Raw genomic sequence first — 16,110 nt, 5'->3', positions numbered from 1 at the left:
AATGATTATTTTGCAACATAATGGAATAGCAAGATGCACACTTTTTGCAATGAAAAAAGTTATCTCGATCACCAACTCTGCAGATCCTACCCTCATGGCAATGAAAGTGCTCTACTATCATCACCACAAAACTTGCAAATTTCACAAAAAGTATTCTTCCATATTGACTCCACAATTTGAACAAAGTTTAGCAACTGGCTGCTCCGAGTCACAAATCAAACAAATAACTTGTTTCAGTGTATTTTTTGTGAAATTTTTATTAATATTAGTTTTATAAAAGTTGAAGATTTTTTAGCACTACAATTTTACTTAAATATGTTCAAGTCTTGATCCTTAAATATGCAAAATGATCATAATAGTTATGTCCTGTCACCAGTCCAAAGTGTTCTATAGCGAACTGCTACAAATTTGTTCAAATAAAAGCAGGGGCGGAACTAGAATTTTAGTTCAAGAGATAAATATAATTAATAATAGAAAATGGAGTTAAATCAAAATTTAAAGACCTAAATAGGTTATTATTCCTATACTTTTTAATGGTAAAAAATTGGGGGAGGGGGCAGTGGCCCCCCCAAGGGCCTACATGGCTCTGTCCCTAAGTAAAAGACATTAATAAGTTGTTTTACTGTGTTTCAACGCTTTTTTATTTTGATTGTAATTGATTTTCCTTTAACCGTAATTAATTTTCCTCAACCAAACTCCAAAAAAAGGAAAAGTATTTTCAGGAAAATGAATTCCTTCAAACAAATAGACCCAAAGTCTTTAGAACAAAACTAATTTTTTCTTTTTTCTCTTTTTTTGAATTAATCACTGGTAATCGATCTATTGATCAACTAATCCAAATAGGGTACTACAGAGGCGAGGGTGACCATCCCAACCCAGTTTGCTCTATTCGCAAACGCTAGAATTCAAACTCCTGACCTTGTTTAAGGGACCTAGTGCCTCATCCCACTAGACTACTATGATATAGCCTTAGGCTTCGCTTAGCTTCAATTTCGATCGATTATCAAAATAAATTTTTCTTTCGTGATGTACATCGGTTACAATCAACAAGGCCCAACCCATGCATCTAACTCTTCTCTCCAGTTAACCGAAATTTTTAAGTAGTCTATCTCCAAAATTCAATCCTTGTTGATCTAACTACGTCTTTGTTAGATCTAAAACAACTTTAGGTTCTAGTAAAATCCCGATTCAAGTTATAGCATCTCATCGTGTAACACCCATATTTTAGATGTCACCCGAATTTTTAAAACCATTTTTCAATTCAAAAGTAATTTAAATTTTTTTTTCTTAAACTGGTAAATGATATTATAAAAATATCATATCATATAAATTATGTTTCGTTATAACAAATTTAATTCAAAAGCTTTTTTTAGTACCGTGAACAGTTAACAGTGAGGGTATCGCTACACTGTAGTAGGGTATCGATACCTCTATAGCATTCTGGAAAAATTTTAACGTTGCTACAGTAATTTCAGCAAAATATATATAAAACTCATAAAAACTTAACCTTTCTTCACTATAAAATTTCCATTTTGTTTCTAAATTTGTTCAACAAAACAAATAAAACATTAATAAGTACATGCCACTATCTAAGTCAAATTCCATTATAGGATTTCTTACTGATATTGTAATATACTCCTCGATTCTTGATGTCACTTTGAACTCTTTATTCCACTGTTGGCTTTTTACCTACGTGTGAAAATCATCACACGCTAAGTATATACTTAGTGAGGCAATTAAAACAATAAACAGTGTAATACAATTTATGCATGAATTTCAATGTCAATTTCAAAATGCCATAAAATCATGTTACCAACATATCCAATATTTTACACTGACAAAAAATTATATAAAATTTCTTATCGTTTATCCTATAAGCTCGTAAACTTATTCTACCAATATACTTACCATTTATTCCATAAGCTCGTAAGCTTATTTTACCAATATAATTACCATTTACTCCATAATCTCGTAAGCTTATTTTACCAATATACTTGTCATTATTCCATAAGCTCATAAGCTTAGTTTCATGTTTACCATTTATTAACCAATAAATCATAACCCAAAGTATAATTGTATGAGGAACCCGTTATAGGAGTCAAATATTGCACCGAAGTGCTGAGGCCGAGCTTTGCTCACCTAATAATGCACCGTAGTGCAGAGGTCGGGCTTTACCTTACCCACCTGGTACACCGTAGTGTTTTGTACCGTGTCTTTGCTAGACACTTTGAGGCCTGCACTATGTGCCTTCTCTAGACACTCTAGTGCTACCTAATATGCAGCTGCTAGACTCTATGGAATGTCATTAATACCACTGATCCTCAATAACCTACTTGGGTATGTAGTTTATTTTTTTATTTGATCCATCCATGGCAAAGTATATCAATATCATTTAACATTGGGCAGTTCATACCCGAAATAATATTCATAGTAAATTATCACATTTTCTATAATCAATGCATTATAATTTCATACTTTGACATATCAATGTCATGTCAATTTATAAAAATATGACATAATATCGTGCTAATATAAACAAGGTCGACTTATCACAAGTCTTCCTGATGATGTATAAAACATCCATGTATAATGTCATGCATGTATTGCACTCACCTTGACACTTTATGTCTCCAAAATATGTGCCTCACTATTGTCCACAATAAACCCTTTTCTATTTGACTTGCTTCGATCATAATTCAACCACGATCTGTATAAATCACAAATTTCATAACGATACATATATTACTATTGTACTAACAAAAACATATCCCAAAATAACTCCATAATATACTTGAAACTCATTTTCTATCAAAATACTCAATACTTAATAAGTCCTTTTAACATTGGAACCAACTTTCCAATTTATATAAAATGGTCTTTCACCATTTTACCACTTAAAGTTTCAATACAAAAATTCCAGTATTGAAAGTATTATCAACCAATTACCCATACAAAGACATAATTACAATAAACACTCCCAACCATTCGAAATTTGCATTACAATCACTAACTTTCTAAACATCCCAAAATAATCAAATTTCACACTCTAACACTCATTTTAATTCTCAAACAACAATTTCCAGCATAGTACATCAATTATATAACACTTACACAATAACCCATCAATTTTCCAAAATTACCGAATTGGTCTCCCAACTTTTTAAAATTTATGAAATGGTCCCCAATTTTTCTAAGGCTTATAGAATACTTCCTTCATCATTTCCAACCCATATATAATTTTTCCATAATTTTTCTCACTCAAACAATCCATGGTTGAAACTTAAAGAACAAGTTCTAGAAAGGTTAAACATGTTCTAATCATCATTCATGCTTGAATATGAATCAACTACCTCACAAACATCAAGATCCATCATTAATTTCATGATCCCTTATATGAACACAAACTGTAAAATTTGGGATCTTTGAACACCAACAAGATTATCATGCAATATTGGTACCAAACGATAGCGTTTTTCACATATAACATTTTCTCTTTTACGGCATACTCAAAATCAAAAGGAATTTGCTTAAAAATTGAATTGAAGCTTTCTCTCACCTTTGGAGAAAACCCACGCAGCTTGGAGAAGAAGATGAGCAATTTGGGTGCATTTCATCTTAGTTTACAATAAATTCCACTATAAATGAATAAACTATTCATTTAATTGAGATAAGACCAAATCACCCTTAATGAATCTTCCTATTCACCTTAAAACCATGACAACTCATCCATATAATCTTCCAAAGTCAAATATGAATTAATTTGACTTTAATTTCTGAAATTTCCCTTGAATTTTTCAAATATTGCATTTTAGTCACTAAATTTCACTGTTTCGATTACATATGAAAAATTGCACATTTGTAAACCAAATTTCTCTGATCTAAAATATTAGAATAATATTTCCAACTATTTTATAACATCCTTCCAATTTTTTTAAAATTCCAATTCGATCTGAGTTACCGATTCCTTACAGGCTTTACCCCTTTGTAATTTTTCTTTACCAAAATTCCAAATTCAAAAATATGATTTCTATAAAACTCCACTCTCAAAAGTAAACTATCTATTAATGGAATAACATTCTTTTAGGAAATTATCACTTAATTCCTCAAACTTTTCCTAATTTTCTACTTTGACCATCAAACTTTCAAAATTTTCATTTTGGTCATTATCTGAATTTTTGGGTATTACACATCGAGTATCGAACTTGATTTTGAATCCCCTTAGCAAACTGCCACTAAGTTTATTTATAGAAATCAAATTACGACCAACCGATCGGACTTTCAAACTTCAAGCAAAAATAATCTTCAAATGAACGTGCACTTTTTGAGTTCAAGATGTGGTAACTTTTAAGGGAATGGTTGATCGTGAATCATAGATTCCATCCAGATAATCAAATAATACAATTTGAAGGTGTGATGAACAAAACTCAATTTTCACGATTAGAATTGAGCTTCGCAAAACCTTTGGCTAAGTGGAAGTTTAGCTAAGCGTGAATTTGATTATGCTTAGCATTGTGTAAAGAAAATATGAAAAGAAAAATGGAGATAAAAGAAAAACATAACTTCAATAAATAGTCAAGAAAAAATAAATTCTAATATATCTTTCATCTGTTGAAACTAAAGGTATTTATAACCTGAGAGTTCTAACTAAATAAAATAACTAATTCCTAAATTAAATAATCAAATTAAAAATCTTAAATTTAAAGGGTATATGACAAAAGATTAAAATAAATATTTAAATCTTATAGTTATGGTTAAATTATGCTTATCTTCTGGAAAATCTCATAATCTCATGTAAATTCCAAATTAAATATTCAAGATAATTTTGTTTGTCTTCTAGAATACTAATTGTACTTTCGAAATCTACTTTTTTTTTGGCTAATTAATCCAGCAGGACAATATTTAATTCAAAATAATTGTAAAGCCAAAGTGCAAGGCGAAGAGGAGCTTTCAACTGATTTAATCAATATTTAATATCTGCATCATACTCAAATTAGCTAAATCTCAAACTATAAAGTAATTAAGTGGAGGCATTTTTCAGTAACAGCTGAATATTGATTTGTCTACTGCTCCATTGACATTTGAACCCTCTTTTATACTTACCATTGAAGATTTCCTGCTACTAGTGCAGGAACTGTCAATTTCTATGTTGCTCCAACTTTAAGTCGTTTAAAATACCCTGAAGCTTGTGAAAAAATTAGGCAGAATTTAACATCTTCAAGCGATATGCATACTCGAATCCGATACTCTAACACGAATTTGAGTCGAAAATTCTTATTTATCATGATACATGTAATGTAATGAATATCCTTCTCATGATCATTAAAAGTGTTAATGGTGATGCTTAAAGGAAGCCACGAAAAGCCCTCTCCTAATGAGTGAAATAGAATATATATTTTTGGTTTCTCACCGAACTCCAGTTGGAGTTTTAAGATGGTAAAGCCTTTTGCTTCAATTGGCAGGTACCTAACTTTCATATAAGAAAATGTTCATCTTACCTTCCTGGCTTGTGGACTAAGGCTAATTTCATATCTCTACCCCCTCCCCCCCCCCCCAAAAAAAAAAAAAAAGCTTAAGAATGTAGGTTTGAAAGTCCCCATTGGACTTTGACACTTTTTTAACTGCTGATTTTGAACATAAAATTTTTATTTATACTCATTTATAAACGAATGATTCACGGACAGTTCCTCAAACGTTCTATATATTTACACCCCAAACTAAAACTAATGCACCATTCATAATTTTTCCCTACATACAATCAAAGACAACCATGTTAATTTAAATTCAATTACAAGCTAGCTTTTAAGGTTGTATTTTACATTTCGGCTTCTCTAATGCAAAATAAATTGTCTTTTTGAAAACTTACCGTCATCTCAGATACTTTTTGAAAGATTGACAGTTCATGATTGCTTAAGTTATTCCTTTAACTTGTTTCTGGAAGAACAAAAAACACAAAACAAAACAAATACACGTTGTACTTCGAACTGTAACAGCGTGAAGCACCAACCTTGTTAGCAATCTAACATAAAAAGCCTGCTTAAAAGCCGACATTTCCAAACAAGCCACAATCAAATCTCTCTCTCTCTCTCTCTGGTCTTTCTATCTTTCTTTTTTTTCGACCCTTCTCTCCGGCGCTCTCGTTGTTGATTTTCCCGGTCTCGGCGTGCTTTCTGGTGATTTCATGGAGTTTTAGCAACCCATAATATTTGTAATTTGTATTCTTTCAAAGGTATCTCTCTCTTCTCTTTTTTCATTCTCATAATTTGTTTTTTATCTGGGATTGTGTTTGATGAAACTTCTTTTGCAATGTTATCTGAAGCAAAATAATGCCTTCTTTTTTATACAGTTCATTAGAGCAAAGTTCTTAAATGTTTTAAGAATATATTTCCATTTTGTACACTGCAAAACATGTTCTATATACTTGCAGTAAACTTCTTTCTAATGTTCTTAATTTTCTATTTTGTTTCACCAAAGATGGGAGAGATGTCAAGCTTCCAATTAGGTGTCATCGGGGCCCTGTTTCTTTCCGTTGCATCATCAGTCTCCATTGTCATATGCAACAAAGCTTTGATGAGCAATCTTGGCTTCCCTTTTGGTAATTTCTCTTTGTTTGAAATAGAATTTGCAATGATCATATTGTTTACCTCTATATTCAGTTGATGTTCTTCACATCTTCATTTCTCCTTGGTGCAGCTACAACACTCACTAGTTGGCATCTCATGGTAACATTTTGCACCCTTCACGCAGCTCATCGATTCAATCTTTTTGAGAATAAATCAATCGACATGAAGACCGTGATGCTCTTCGGCCTCCTTAATGGTGTTTCTATCGGACTTCTCAATCTGAGCCTTGGATTTAACTCCATTGGATTTTATCAGGTGAACTCCATATCTGCAAACATTAATAACACATCCTCATTAAAACCAATTTCAAAAGTGTATACATACATACCCTTATTCTTTGTGGTGACTCTTTTGACAGATGACTAAACTTGCAATCATACCATTCACTGTATTATTGGAAACAATCTTCCTGAAAAAGCAATTCAGGTTTTTATTCTTCTGACATTGCCATTAAGCTTCTGGTAGTTGAAGCACTTTTGATATTCAAAAGCTTTACCATAACTTTATATTTTATTCTGTGCAGCCAAATGATAAAGCTAACCCTCTTCCTTTTACTTGTTGGAGTTGGCATTGCCTCTATAACCGATCTCCAACAAAATTCTGTTGGGACAATCCTTTCTCTCCTTGCCATTGCAACCACCTGTGTTGCCCAAATTGTATCCTTTAAGGCCCATATTTCAAGAGAATGAAGCTTAACATTGAAATGGGTTTTCTGAAACGATCTTCAAAATCCAAGTTTGAACAGCAATTCTTTTTTGTTTTCTTGAAATGATCACTAAAAAGCTTATCCTTAACTTTGATGAATATAGCTGACAAACACCATACAAAAGAGGCTGAATGTGTCTTCAACCCAGCTGCTGTACCAGTCAGCCCCATTTCAAGGAGCTATTCTTTTTGTCTCAGGCCCTGTTGTAGACAAGTTCCTCACCAAGCAAAATGTATTTGCTTACAAATATTCCCCTATAGTCTTGGTAAGAAGAACCCAAGCCTTCCCCTTACTAGGCATTTCAACAAACAGTTTATCGACGATATTTTAGCAGACATTGATTTGCAGGCTTTCATCATGCTGTCATGCATTATATCTGTATTAGTCAACTTTAGCACGTTTCTGGTTATTGGGAAAACATCCCAGTTACATATCAAGTGCTGGGCCACCTCAAGACTTGCCTGGTTCTTACTTTGGGTTATACACTGCTGCATGACCCTTTCACAGAGAGGAATATCATCGGAATCCTGATAGCAATTTTTGGCATGGGTTTGTATTCATATTTTTGCACCCAAGAGAACAAAAGGAAACAAGCTGATCCATTGGAGTATCAGGTATAAGCCGATCCATGGGTTTCTATTCATATGTTTTGCACCCTATATGTGTATATATTTCTTCCCTTGTCTACATATCTTTGGAGAAGGGAAACTGACAATGTTTATTTATGTGCTGTTTTGCAGATGAAAGAGAAGGAAGAAACAATCTTTCCGGCTGTCGAGCAAAATGGCCATGAAGTTAAAAATTCAGACAAGGTTTCCCATGTCTAAAGCATAACAGGATTTTATGTAATTAAGATGTGTTGCAAACATTTTGTACCTTCCCGACCATAAATGACTTTTATTCTTTAAATAAACCACCTAAAATAAACCACCTATTTTTCTGTTCGTATCTTCTCACCATTACCTGTAATGTATGTCCTTATATATAGTAATTAATTAGTATTTTTTGCCATAAATTCAATTTCTCTTTTCAAAATCTTTTATCTGTGAAAAATTATTGAGTGGCGTTAGTAATAAGACAAAATATTATTTTTTTAAAAAAATTTGGTTTCGAGCAATTATATCTCAAGCATGATATATGCGTTATTAATAGGTTAAAAAAATTTAAACATATATTATTTTATAATCATTTTAAATTATTAAAAGAAAATCCAAATTTACTCTGAAAGTCTGAGGTCTAACTCTACACTTAACCTTTGTACTTTTTAGACTTGTTAAATTTAAATGTATCTTTAATTGTATCTTTAATTGGACTTTAATTCTTAAATCGAACATTTGAAAATTAGAATGCTACATATTCAATTTCAATTGGACTTCTTGAATTTTATCGGTTGTAAATATCACGAAACTTCTGTAAATTTCAGTCGTGTAGCCTACTTTGAATTTAATAATAATACCGTATTTTTATTATTACCGTGGAATTCATTACTTGAGAGTGAGATTAAAGACGAAGGAATTTTTAAGTGTCGATGCCGATAGTATGGAAGCAAATTATGGAAAATACGTGGAAAGAGGGATGTGGGTCGAAAGTATTTTTTTATGACACTTTGAAACACATGATATCTGCTCGAGATGGTTTGTCCTGAATATCGAATGTCACATTAATTACTGAAGTGATTTGATTTCGATTTGTTTTTAAGGGTTACGTTTGAGCGTGAATAAACATTAAAAAAATTATATATTTATATAGCATAAGAACATACATCATTATTAAACTTATAAGAATAAACTTGTAACATACAAAAGTTCCACAAAATCGAGAAGACATTGTTATATCAAGATATTAGAAAATTTTTGGCCAAGTTCGAGCTTATTTGTTTTGGAATTGAGCTCAAATAACCTTATAAGAGAGATTTTTAATTTGGGTTTAAAGGAAGGAGCAAGAAAATAATTAACTCATTTAGTATTTTAAAGGTCGATTTATCTTTATTATGATGACGTCAATGACTAGATAAGTGGGACAAAGATGCTCCATCTCCTTTTTATTTTCTTCACTCTCTTGCTTTTTTTTTTCTTCCTTCGTCTTTCTTCATCCTCCCAAGTAGAGAGAAGTCAAAGGACTAGTTTTATTGTCTAGCAACCATAGTCGACAGTTGTGGATGTAAGAACTACAATCCTCGTCCCTAAATTCCCATTTAAGCTTTCATCTTCAAGGTTTAGTCATGGTGGAGTTTGAGGGATTTTGAGTTTTGAGTTCAAGAGTGGTTCTAATCCGTTTCTAATGAATGGAAATGATTTTTCTATTTCTCTCCAGCCTTTAGTTGAGTTAGTAACTAATTTTTTTTTTATTAATTGATTAGTGAAAGAGGTGTGTGAGAGCCTTAAAGGCAATAATAAGGAGAAGCTTGTGCTTAGTTGAACTATAAATGATTTCTAACAACTTTCAAGTAAGATAACACAGTTCTAACTCATCTATGTCACTTCTAAATCATCATATGTGTTTGATTTGCTTGTGTGAGTGATGAAGCATGTGGGTGTTTTTTTGCTTGGGAATGGGTTGGGGTGAAATTGGTGTTATCCATGCCTGAAAATGATGTAATATGACCCCATGAAGTTCACATAAACTTTAAATGATACCCAGGACCTTAGGATGACTTTTAGGGTGTGTGGGAGTGAACTTCCCTTGAGAAATAGGGTAATTGTATTGGTATTGTTCCTGCAAAAGCTAGAAAATGAGGTTTTAGTTGGGTAGTATCAATATTGTTTAGCGAGTATCGACACTGGAGTTGAGTTGCAAATTTCAGTAACCAAAATTACTAACGATACTTTGGGTTGGTAATAATGCTATAAGGGTAGTAACGATACTCTAGATGGAGGTACCAGTACTAATGGAAACTTTCTAAACTTTGAGAGAAATTTTAGTATTGATTGTAAGGTTGTTTGTTTCCATGTAATTGGTTTACTGAAAAATATTTTTATTATTTTCTAATATTTGATTGACGAAAAACGGATGGTCAATATAATTCATTTCATTTATTAACAAAATTTTATTTGCATTTTTTGAAAAATGACTTACTAAATTTTCTTTGTATTTTTTGGAAAATGACTTACCATATGATTTTTCGTAAGTCATTTATCAAACTTTTCACTTCAAAATATAAACACTTAAAACAATATTATTTTATGTATTTGTAGACATTGATTTTTGTCCGAGACCTATCTCAAATTTTTATATTATATTAATTTATTATTATTATTATTATTATTTTATTAATTATTAATTATTAATTATATTTATTATTTTAGGTTCATTACTATTATTATAATTAAATATAAGAATACATGTTCAGAGTTAATCTTAATTATTATTTAATATATTTTTTTAGTTATTAATTATAATTAAACTATAAGTATATATGTTTATAAGCTTCGGTTACTAATTAAATGATCGTTAAATGTATATTGAATATAACTAATATTTTCATTTCATTTTTTTAGGTTTTACAATCCAGCCCATATATAAAATCCAGCACACCAAATCAAGAGCCCAATACAATCAGATCTGACTCAGCTACAAATCGAGCAAACACAAAGCATTGGTGCCCAAACCATTTGGTGGCATGTGTGAAGTAGCCTTAGAAACCATAGGCTTCCCTATGTTCAGTTGCCACCCAACGCAAACCGTTGGATCCAGGAGAGATCCAACATTCCAAGATTGAAGACGAGTTAGAGTTGAAAACCTAATCCCTTTGGAGCGCCGCCAACACGTTCAATATCTCATGAACTGCTGGTTCAGCTTCCATACGAGAAGTTTCAAAATCCCTACACATCGATGGTCCCTGCCAACAATCAACATCGTCTGCCACATCAATCAAGGGACCACTGGTCACCCTCCACAGACGCTCGTACGCCAACATTGGTCCTATCCTATACTCTTGCATGTCAAACACTAGCCTTTGATAGGACAACAGATAGAAGAGTGAAGAAAAAAACAAGAAAAAGAGAAGGGAGTATTGGCTTCCTTATTTATAACAAGCGAACGAAAGCAATAAAAGGGATTCAATAAAAAAAAATGATGCATTTTCATCAGCAAAGAGAAACAGAGCTGCCGTTGAACCCAATATCAACAAAAAATAACAATCACCAACAAATCCACCAGGCAAAAAACCAAATAACGAAAAAAGGGTTATGTTGTGTGTGTAATGTGATTCGCAAACTGTGTAAGTATACATGTCGCGAGTAATAATGTTGTAACACCCCTTTCTCATATTATTTCTGAACATGAGTAAGAGATGTCACAAAACATTTACAAACAATCTATATTTAAAAATTGATAAAATTTTGTTTCTTTTTAAAAATTTTGAATTTAACATTTATTATAAAATAATTAAATAAAAAATCAAAATACAATATTTCGACTTCTAAATCAAATCTACTTTCAGGCAGTGTCTAAAAACATCTGATTTAAAATCCAATTAATGTTTAAAACATCGTTTAATATCATAATATTTATTCATACTATTAATTGTATTTATAACTAACTATATTAAAAATTTGCAGACATTTCATTCTTGTATACATGCCAATTATAAAATTTAGAACACACTAGGATGTCATTATTGATACCGATAGATAATCTCTGATAATTGATGTCAAGTTCAGCTCTTTACTCCATTCGCTTTCTTTTACCTACGTGTGAAAATATCACATGCAAAGTATACACTTAACGAGGCATTTTCATAATTATATAAAACAAAATATGTCATATCAACATATGGAATATCATAATATATATATATATATATATATATATATATATATATATATATATATGAACGTGTAAAGCAGACTTATTAAAGTTATTTCTATCATCATAATGTATAACATCGACATTTCATTTATATGGCATATTATGCCAAACCAAGTATTCAATATGATATTTGCTTTCATTGAAAACACATAATTTGTACATGTCATATTTATTCAGTTCATAAATATGTATTTATTCATAATCAAGTCCTATAACGTAGACTTTTCACATATTCCAATTAAGCCCAATGTATATCAAATGAGAATGCATGGTATATAAGTCAGACAAGTGTGCACAATATGAAGTCAAACTGTCACATAGATCATATGCACTTTAAGTGCTAAACATGAGCATAGGTACTGTAGAACACAACATCACTATACTAATAATCAGGATGGTAGTTCACTCATCAAAACCTCATGAACACCGTAACTGCACATATAGTGCCAAGAGTACACGAATGTACTAACACATGTGTTGAAAACATTTTGATGTTTCGATATAACAAATAAAGTGTTATTGAATTTTAAGATTTTATATTCAATTTCAAAAATTATATTCGATTTAATTATTTGAGTATTATAAATATTACTCTAAAATTTTCAAATATCATTTTTACTCTTTACTTAAATGAAAAGTTATGTTTCACTCTTAAAATATTTTTAAACAATTTTTACAAAGTATTTCGAACCATAATCGAGTCAAAATTGAGTTTTAAGTAGGGTAGTACTGATACTTCCTTGGACAGTATCGATACCCCCAAACATCGAATACAAAAAATGTATTGATACCCTATAAGGTATCGATACCCTTATATAGTAGTACTGATACCATGGTTATAGGTACCGATACTACTTACGTGATTTTGACTCCAAGACAAACATCGAATGCAAAATGGGTACCGATACCATGAGAAGTATCAATATCATTAGTTTTGCAACGGTCGAAATATTTGAATTTTATACAGGTAGTATCAATACCCATATGAAGGAGAATCGATACCCATACGCTCCCAACAGACTTTTCAAATGGATTTCACACTGCAACGACTCTATTGACTCCATGATCATCCCCAACATCTAGAATTGATCAGAGGTGTATTTAAACAAGTCTTGAAGCCCTTGATGATTAAGAGAAGCTAGAGAAACAAAAGAGAAAGCCTTAAACATCAAGTTTGAGCAATTCAAGCCAACATCCATTCAATATTCATTTTGCTTTCAAGAACACAATTTGTGCTCAATCGTATTCATTTTTTAGTGTTCTTTCTTTATTCTAGAATTGTGCAAACATCTTACCTTGTGAGGTTTTTCTGTAAGTTTGCGAATTTTGTATTTTTCTCTTTGAGAAGAGAGTGTCTTTAGAATTTGGGGTATAATTCTTAAGGAGTTGTAAGGTTACTTTTTGTCCTCAAAAGAAAGATAAATTAGTGAATTTGTGGAAAATCCTTAGTGTGGATATCTAAGGTTGTGGACGTAAACTTTGGTTGAGAAATTCGAACCACTCTAAATCGCTGTGCAAATATTTTTATTTTCTGTCAAGCTTCCACCAAAATTTTTATTTGTCAATTCACCCCTCTTGGCTATTTCATTTGATCGATTGATTCAACAATTAGTATCAGAGATACACTCATTTGAACTTTGAAGGTTTTACCACCTCTTGAGAAGATCCAAGAATAGTTCAATCGATATTCAAGTCATCAATGGCCTCTACATCAAACTTCGACTTCGTTCTTGATTCTCAGCCCGTCAACAAGCCTTATTTCTTCAATGGAGCTAACTATGCCTATTGGAATAATATGATGAAGTTCTTCATTCAAGCTAGTGACATGAGAGGATGGAAAATCATGATGAGAGGATACTCCGAACCATCCACAGAACCAGACATGTGGAGTGAAGGAGAGACGAGATTATTCCAGCTCAAACTCAAAAGCAATCTATATTTTATTTTGTGAACTTGGACCAGATGAATACGGGAGAATTTCATCTTGGTCAACCGCCAAGGAGATATGAGACAAACTTCAAGTCACACATGATGGAACTGATGAGGTAAAATAAACCAAAATTAGTCTTCTTACCATAGCTATGAAAATTTCAGGATGAAACCAGATGAAGACATCAAAGCTATAAATGATAAATTCTCTGTAATTGTCAATTGTCCCAAGGCATTCAGAGAAATAATCCCAAATGAGAAACTTGTGAGGAAGATAATTTATTCTATTCCAAAAGCTTGGTAATCGGAGAAGACTGCTATTATCGAAGCTAAAGATCTAAAGTCTTTAACTCTCGATGAGCTTATTGGTTCTCTCCTCACTCATGAAATGATGATTCAAGATGAGGTAGATCATGAGAAGAAAGACGACACAAAGAAAGAGATGAAGAAAAATAATAACGTTGGTGTTGCTCTCAAATCCACCAAAGATGAGAGTAACTCTGATAATGACGACGATGAAGAAATGACATTGCTTGTCAAAAGACTCAGAAAATTAATGAAGCCCAATAGAGGAAGAAAATTCCAATGAAATGAAGGCTTCAAGAATGAGTCAAATGAGAAGGACCCAATCAGTTGCTATGAGTGTAAAAAGCCTGGGCATGTTAAATATGATTGCCCACAATTATAAAAGAAGGGTCTTTCAAAGAAGAAGCATAAAGCACACGTGGCTACTTGGAGCGATGACGAATCATCCGATAAAGAGGAACAAGAAGTAGTAAACATATGTTTAATGGCCTCGGGGAAGATTCTCAGGTAACCTCTAACTCATCTAATTTAGAAGATTATTCTTTTGATGAGTTATTAAAGGAATATTATGGGTTGGATTCAGATTATGAGAAATTATTTTCGAAATACAAGAAATATATTTCAAAATTGAAAAATGAAAAAGATCTCATATCCAAGACCAACAATGATCTTGAAAGTAAAATTAAAGAATTGCAAATCAAAATAGAAGATTTTGAAAAGAAAAATTCGGATTTGCAAAACTTACTTTCAAGAGTAAAAGATGATCATCAAAAAGAAATTGATGATCTTAAAGCTTCTTTCAATAAAGTTGGATCAAAACGTTTTGAAAAAGGAGAAAGTTCAAAATCCAACTAAATTAGAAAGAATTTTAAATCTTACAATCATAGAGGTCCCCAAAGAACCTCGAATGGTAAAATCATTAGGAGTATATGGGTTCCTAAAGGACTCAATACTACTAAAGATAAGGATATCCTAAACAAATGGATACCCAAGGGGACTAGTCTTTTAGGGACTAATGAATATAGACCCAAAAGAATTTGGGTATCAAAAATAAAAAATTAATTTATGTTTGTAGGAAAAGGAGCATTGCTTCAAGGCACGAAATACAAGCTCAAATACATGGTACCTTGATAGTGGATGTTCAAGACATATGACCGGAGACAAGAGCCGGTTTACTGAGCTTAACGAAAAAATGGAGGAGTGGTAACCTTTGGTGACAACTCAGAAGGTTACATTGAATGTATAAGTACTATAGGTAATACCTCTTCCATACAAATAGAAAATGTATTATATGTGAATGGGTTAAAGCATAATCTATTAAGTAATAGTCAATTGTGTGATAAAGGATACAATGTCTTGTTTGAATCAAACGTTTGTAAAGTTATTGACATTGCATCTAATAGGATTATGCTTATTGGTCATAGAATAGGAAACATTTACATGGTGCATTTAGATTCAATTAATATGACTAATTTATGCCTAGTTGCCAAGGATGAACATGATAGTTGGTTATGGCATAGGAGATTAGGACATACAAGCATGAGTGTGTTGTAAAGACTAATTCAAAGCAATTTAGTAAGAGGTATGCCAAAGCTAAAATTTGATAAAGATAAAATCTGTGATGCATGTGCAAAAGAAAAGCATAAGAAAGCTTCCTTTTAAATCCATTAATGATGTATCAACTAGTAGAGAATTACAATTGATCCATATAAATCTTTTTGGACCAATTAGAACTACTAG

The 16,110-nt window shown here is 31.9% G+C and overlaps 1 pseudogene; it reads left to right on the top strand.

Annotated features, from left to right (window-relative positions):
- Positions 1–6,048: 6,048 nt before the first annotated feature.
- LOC120128751 lies at positions 6,049–8,287 on the top strand (annotated as a pseudogene).
- Positions 8,288–16,110: the final 7,823 nt, after the last annotated feature.

This window comes from Hibiscus syriacus, unplaced genomic scaffold (genome assembly GCF_006381635.1).
Source record: "Hibiscus syriacus cultivar Baekdansim isolate YM2019G1 unplaced genomic scaffold, ASM638163v2 tig00001644_pilon, whole genome shotgun sequence".
NCBI lineage: Eukaryota > Viridiplantae > Streptophyta > Magnoliopsida > Malvales > Malvaceae > Hibiscus > Hibiscus syriacus.
Note: the sequence above shows the minus strand (reverse complement) of the source record. Positions and strands in the feature narration are given on the sequence as shown.